This window comes from Bidens hawaiensis, unplaced genomic scaffold (assembly GCF_021521415.1).
Source record: "Bidens hawaiensis isolate Kalapana, Puna unplaced genomic scaffold, B.hawaiensis_p1.1 tig00041711_1, whole genome shotgun sequence".
Taxonomy (NCBI): Eukaryota; Viridiplantae; Streptophyta; class Magnoliopsida; order Asterales; family Asteraceae; genus Bidens; species Bidens hawaiensis.
The window spans coordinates 72,400-78,424 of record NW_027497386.1 but is presented as its reverse complement, the minus strand read 5'-3'; the positions used below and the strand labels follow the sequence as shown (position 1 = coordinate 78,424).

The 6,025-nt window shown below is 32.8% G+C and overlaps 1 pseudogene; it reads right to left on the bottom strand.

The window, feature by feature from the left end:
• Positions 1-382: 382 nt before the first annotated feature.
• LOC143593128 (protein LIFEGUARD 2-like) lies at positions 383-2,816 on the bottom strand (annotated as a pseudogene).
• Positions 2,817-6,025: the final 3,209 nt, after the last annotated feature.

The window sequence follows — 6,025 nt, the reverse complement described above, 5'->3', positions numbered from 1 at the left end:
TCAGGTTACAAGTCATAGCTTAGTAGATTATCACTATCACAATCTTTTTATATTTTTAACCATGTTTGGCAGCTAACTTTTTACCAAAAATAATAATAACAATTTTGTATAATTATGTGAAACATAGGCCCGGTTCGGCCCAACCCGGCCCAGCCCTTGGGTTGCTTCCTGTTTCAGATTCCTATTTCATCTTCTACAAATATAAATATATGTATATTCCACATGCAACCAATTAGTGTAAATGAAGTCTTGCATAATTACATATACTGTTCTTAGTTCAAATAGCAGTTTGAATACCAGCCCGATTTCCTACTTTACCAAAATTATAGATATATGTTCCAAATGTAACGAATTAGTGTCATATAAATTCCATCATAAGGATTCAGGTTTTAGCAGCAGTGAAGACAGTAAGCAAGCCCATGAAAAGAGTGATGACATCAAGATACAAAGCAACCGCAGACCAGATGTGGTCGTCATATGTGTATCGTTTGATCAGATTATCAGTGTCGTAGACTATGTATCCGCAGAAGATTATGGCAGATAAACAACCGTACATCATAACCGAAATTTTACCCAGAGGAAAGAATACCTGCAAAACAAATAAAAAATTTAACGTGTAAACAAGAAAAGGTATAGAAAACAATTATGTTTGAACTGAAATCGTGTCAGACTCGTGAACCTCACACAACACAATTATTCACGGGTCCACACAAACACAACCTGTTTTGTTTAGTCTGATATTTTCTTCTGCTTTATTTTCTTTCTTACTAATACTCTAAAATTACATATTTAGAACAAATAATCAGGCTAATAGAAATAGTTATAATTTAACTAGGAGTGTAAACATGTCAAGCCGCTCGTGAGTTACTTGAGATGGGTTCACTAAAAGCTCAAATCGAGTTGAACTTAAACAAGCTCAAGCCTAAAATAAGCATGTTTAATAAGCGAGCCCGAGCTCGAGCTTCACCTATCTAGCTCATGCTGGTGAGCATATATAAATGAGCCTATTATTATACTATTTTAAAAGATTATACATCAACTATTATTATTTATAAAATTATCATAAAAATGACTAAATACTATATATAAAAGTTATAGTTAAATATACATAAAAAATTTAGCTATAAAGGCATAAAATTTATATATTATATAACAACCAAGTCAAGCAGAGCATAAGCGAACCTGAATGAGGCCGAAGACGAGAATAACCATAAGCGAACCAAACAAGAATGGGCCAAAGAAACCGAAGTCATAACCTCCCTTAGCAGCCCAAAATGTGAACAAAGTCAGACTCACAACCACTACTGTAGTCAAAATAGCAGCTTCAAGTATCACCTTACCTGCAAACATTAAACAAGTTGTTCTTCAATAGTTTATTTTCTTTTGAAAATTTTAAAGTAAACATGAACTGATGGAGTTTAGGAATATTACGGCTAACGATGGCACATGTCAAACCGACTAAAAAGGCCACACAGACGGTGAGGAACGCTAGAGCACATAGTTCACAGGATGACGCTGACGATAGTAATACAATGGGTACGCGACTGTACAAACACATTACTTCAACAAAGATATCTGATCAAACCAAACTAAATAATGATACAAAAGCTCTAGCGAGTTGACGATAATATATTTATGAAATAATTGTAAGGCAGAAATTATAACACAAAATTAGTATTATCATCAAATCACAAGAATCAAGTACGGGTGCAAACCAGCCAAGCTGTTCGGGAGTTACTAGAGATCACATTGATAAAACGCTCGAAATGAGCCTAGTGTATCCGAGCCTTGTATGGGAAGCTCGTTTAATCTAGTCGAGCCTTAGCGAGTTTTGTGTATACTTAACTTTTATCTATTTTGGTCACCTATTTATTAATTTCACAATGCATTAGGGGTGTGCACGGTTCAGTTTGGATTAGTGACACAAAACTGAACCAAAGGCCAAAACTTCGGTTTTTGGATTTTTGAAACCATTCAATTTTCGTTTTTGTTTAAGTTCGGTTTTGTTTTTCGGTTTAGCCATTTGGTTTTAAAAGTTTTGGGCCGAAAATATATTTTGACCCAAAAATATAACTATTTGCCTATATCATTTTATTAATTAATAAGTAATTGATTATTATATATATTTGGGCCAGAATAATTAAGTTACATATTTATCAAATTCTTATATATTACTTATAACAAAAAATAAAAATAAAAATCTAGAAGTTTCGGTTCAGTTAGGTTTTTCGATTTTTATTACATGTAAAACCAAAACCAACCCGTAAGGTCGGTATTTACAAAAACACAAGACGAAACTGTTGGTTTTGTTACGATTCATTTTTTTGGCTTTGGGGGGGGGGGGGGGTGTTTCGGTTTCTAATGCACAACTAAGTTCGAGCCAAGCTATGCTCATTTAAGGTACTATTTGAGCTAGATCCGATCTTAGCCTCATTTAAGGTTTTCTCAAGTTATATAACAAATACTAATAACGTATATAAAATAGTTAAGAAATAATAAACGAGCAGAGCTTGAGACTCATCGATTCGGCTCGTTTACATCCGTACAACCAAGCACATACCGATCAATGGAGTGATGAAGGCAAGTAGAAAACAAATGGATCCGCCTCTAGTAGTCGTCAAGAAAGTGTTGATCGGATGATACAAGGCGATAACAGCACCGAAAGCGATGGTGAGAAGTAACTGTATCGCAACGATGGAGTAGATCCTATGAATAAACGACCAACGGAGCTCAGGAGACTCGGACATCTTCGGGTACAGCGGTTGAGTTTGTCCGGTCTCCACGTCGGTTTTCGCAATCGGTGGTTGGTTCGACATTATCTTGATGAAAGTGAGAAAGTAGGGTTTGTGATTGAAGAGAGGAGAAGGTAAAGAAATTGGATTCTTATGATGATAATAATAATGGTGGTGGTTTCTGTTTTTGGTGAAGCTTGAAAGATGAGTCTTTGTATAAAGGTGGTCTAAAAATGGCATGCAAAATACTATAATATATATATATATATATATATATATATATAAAAGGGAGAGATATTTTAAAAATCATGTTGAGTTTTAAGAACTTAAGAACTCAATTCTAGGCCACACATTTAATTAAATTGATTGGAATATGTGGTTGAGATTAAATCTGACAAAAAAGTCAAAGTATGAGAGAGAATAAATATGTAAGTGGTTACACTAACTTTTATGTCCGTTACACATGTGTAAAAAGTTGACTCGGTGTGTAAAAAATTCTGTAATTTTTTTACGTGTATGTAACTTATATATATTACGCATGTGTCAAAAAAATTCGAAAAAAAAATCGTTACACTGAGTTCTTTCGAATTCTTAAAACTCAAAGGGGCTCTTAATTGAAATCTCCCCTATATATATATATATATATATATATATATATATATATTTAAATTAATGTTAAAAACAAATATATTAGTTAAATATCATTTCAGTTGATAAAAGTAAGTATATGTTATTGAATAATGTTAATAAATATTATTTTGATACATAGTTCTACTTCTACATTATTTTGATTTTAGTTTTGAAATATGTTGAAAATATGCAAATTATAGAAAGCATTGTTTCATGTTAAGACTTTAGAAAGAGAGGTCAGTTCTTGCAACTAATTGATAGCCTACCTAAAACATTACTCGTCGACTAAGGACTTGTTTCTATAATACTTTGTGGAGTGAGGTGTCATCCATGCCATATCACTCATATTTCGTCTGTATTGTAAAAAAAGTAACATCTTTAATCGTGTTTACAAAATTGGCAAAGAGGCATCAAATCATCCTCCTCTTTAAACGTGCTCATCAGTCATCATGACTCATTCCAAGGCAGGACAACGATATCGGTATCAACATAGATAATAAATTGTTGAAAAGAACTAATCAATAGTTTCAGTTTATGAATTTGGCAAGTATGATGAGAAATAGATTTGAAAAATAACTTAAAGAGACAAAAAAAAATTATTTTTGTTGAGACTTTACAATTATATTAGATCATCATACATATTATAGAATATTGTCACATCTCAAGATCCGGGCATATGATCCACTTGAGAGAAATTACACAAGAAACTATTATCCAAAACCAATTACACGAACAAGAGAAGTTTTAAAAGTAAATACAAAACCAAACGATTGTATCTCAACCACCTAAACAAAACATGAAACAAACGTTTATAATAGCCTGTTTCAAGTCTTCACCAAACGTCACAGCCGATCCAATGTCGCTGGTCAAGCACGACGGTGCACGCCTTCACTAGTTGAGGTCTCATACCTCCTGAAATACACGCTTAAACAAGTTAGCTTGCATTGGTCAGTTCTATGCTTCATATTTCAACACACATTTTCTAAAACTCATGTTGTTACAAGTTACTATCACATTATGATTTATGTAAGTCTTTAGGGTTGGTTGATTTCTTAACATTGAATTGTGGAGGGGTGTTAAAAAGTATGTGATTGTCAATTATTTGTGTTTATTATGCAAACCCGAGTTGGTGTTATAAAAGATTGGGTTTGGAGCATTGAAGCACAAAAGGCATTGGATGGGCTTGTAGATATGGGCTTGTGGATGCTTGGAGGTAGACCTGGCCTGTTTAGATCACCAGGGTTGTTACTTGTTATAACAAACAAATGAAAGATGTTTTGTATTCATTCGAGTCATTGCATTATTGATCGCGACCATCACGCCAAAGATCGTAGTTCTTGATCTAGTGTTTCTCATGATTCTTCGTTACTTTAAAAATATTGTTGTTAGATCATCATTATATTTATCTATTTGAGTGTTGTATCGATCAATTTATCTTCTTTTTAATTTGAAGCAGCGCCGGCTATGAGGTAGACAACCCCAATAGCCCGGAATTTTTTTAGTATTAATTATATATATTTTTTGAAAGAAATATGTATTCTTAATGTTTAAACTCAATTACTCAACTCATATAAAGCCTAATTTTTTTTTGTCTTTGTTTCATAAACTCTTAACGATTTTGAAGATGGCCTTTATCAGAAGTTAGATCTTGTTTTGAATGTTTGAAGATTTTAGCGTCTGGCAATATTTGTGATGTTGTGTCGTGTGTGTGGGGCAAGGTAACAGGAAAGAAAAGAACACGAAAAAGTAGATCCCGCATTCCCCACCTCCACATAATATACTCTTCTTTTATAGTTAGGTGTCGACTTTTAAACCCACATTTATGATGCATCTCAAGAAACAATATTTTTTTTAAATAACAAACATGAATACTAAACTATCTTGGAGCATTCCTCCTATGTCTATGACCTATCTATTTGTGGCTTCATACATAAATCTACAACACGATTGTTTACTTTTTAATGGTAAAGGGATTTTTTAAATGGCCGGGTTACTGGTTAAATTCATCACATTGGGATACACTCATATTTCGAGTCGGTGAAGACCCTCACTTAAGGCCAACGTCTGTTAACACTCGTCCGAATGCAGAACAGTGTGGTAAAATAAAACTCGCTAGGTTCAAGGATCCAAACTAGTGAACACCACCTATTCGCCTAGCCTTCCATCATCACCCAATGCATCTGAAATTGAATGCTATGGAATTGAATCAAGCCTTGGTTACATGAAACACCAAAATCTCATATAGACGGTAATTGATACAAACAAATAAAAATAGAACATACTTTAATAATTAAAATGCAAGATATAACGTTTTGGTAATTATTTTTAGATGATGTTTGTTACATCCATCATAGAGTGCGATTAGTTTTGTATGTTATCATAAAAAATTTCTTTTAAAAGATATTAGCAGTTTAACATAACATTTAAATATTAGTTTCAAGATTAAATATAAATCATTCTTAACATGTAATTAAGCAGTGAGAATCAATTTGTTGCTATTATTTTGTTTATTTTTATAAGTATTTGCTGTTATTTTTTATTCGTATTTGCTGATTTCCGATTATAAGACGTTATAAGTATTTGTTGATTTACATTTTGTTGTTATTATCAAGTTTTTTTGTTATGCTATTATAAGTATTTGTTGTTATTATTTTGTTGCTAAA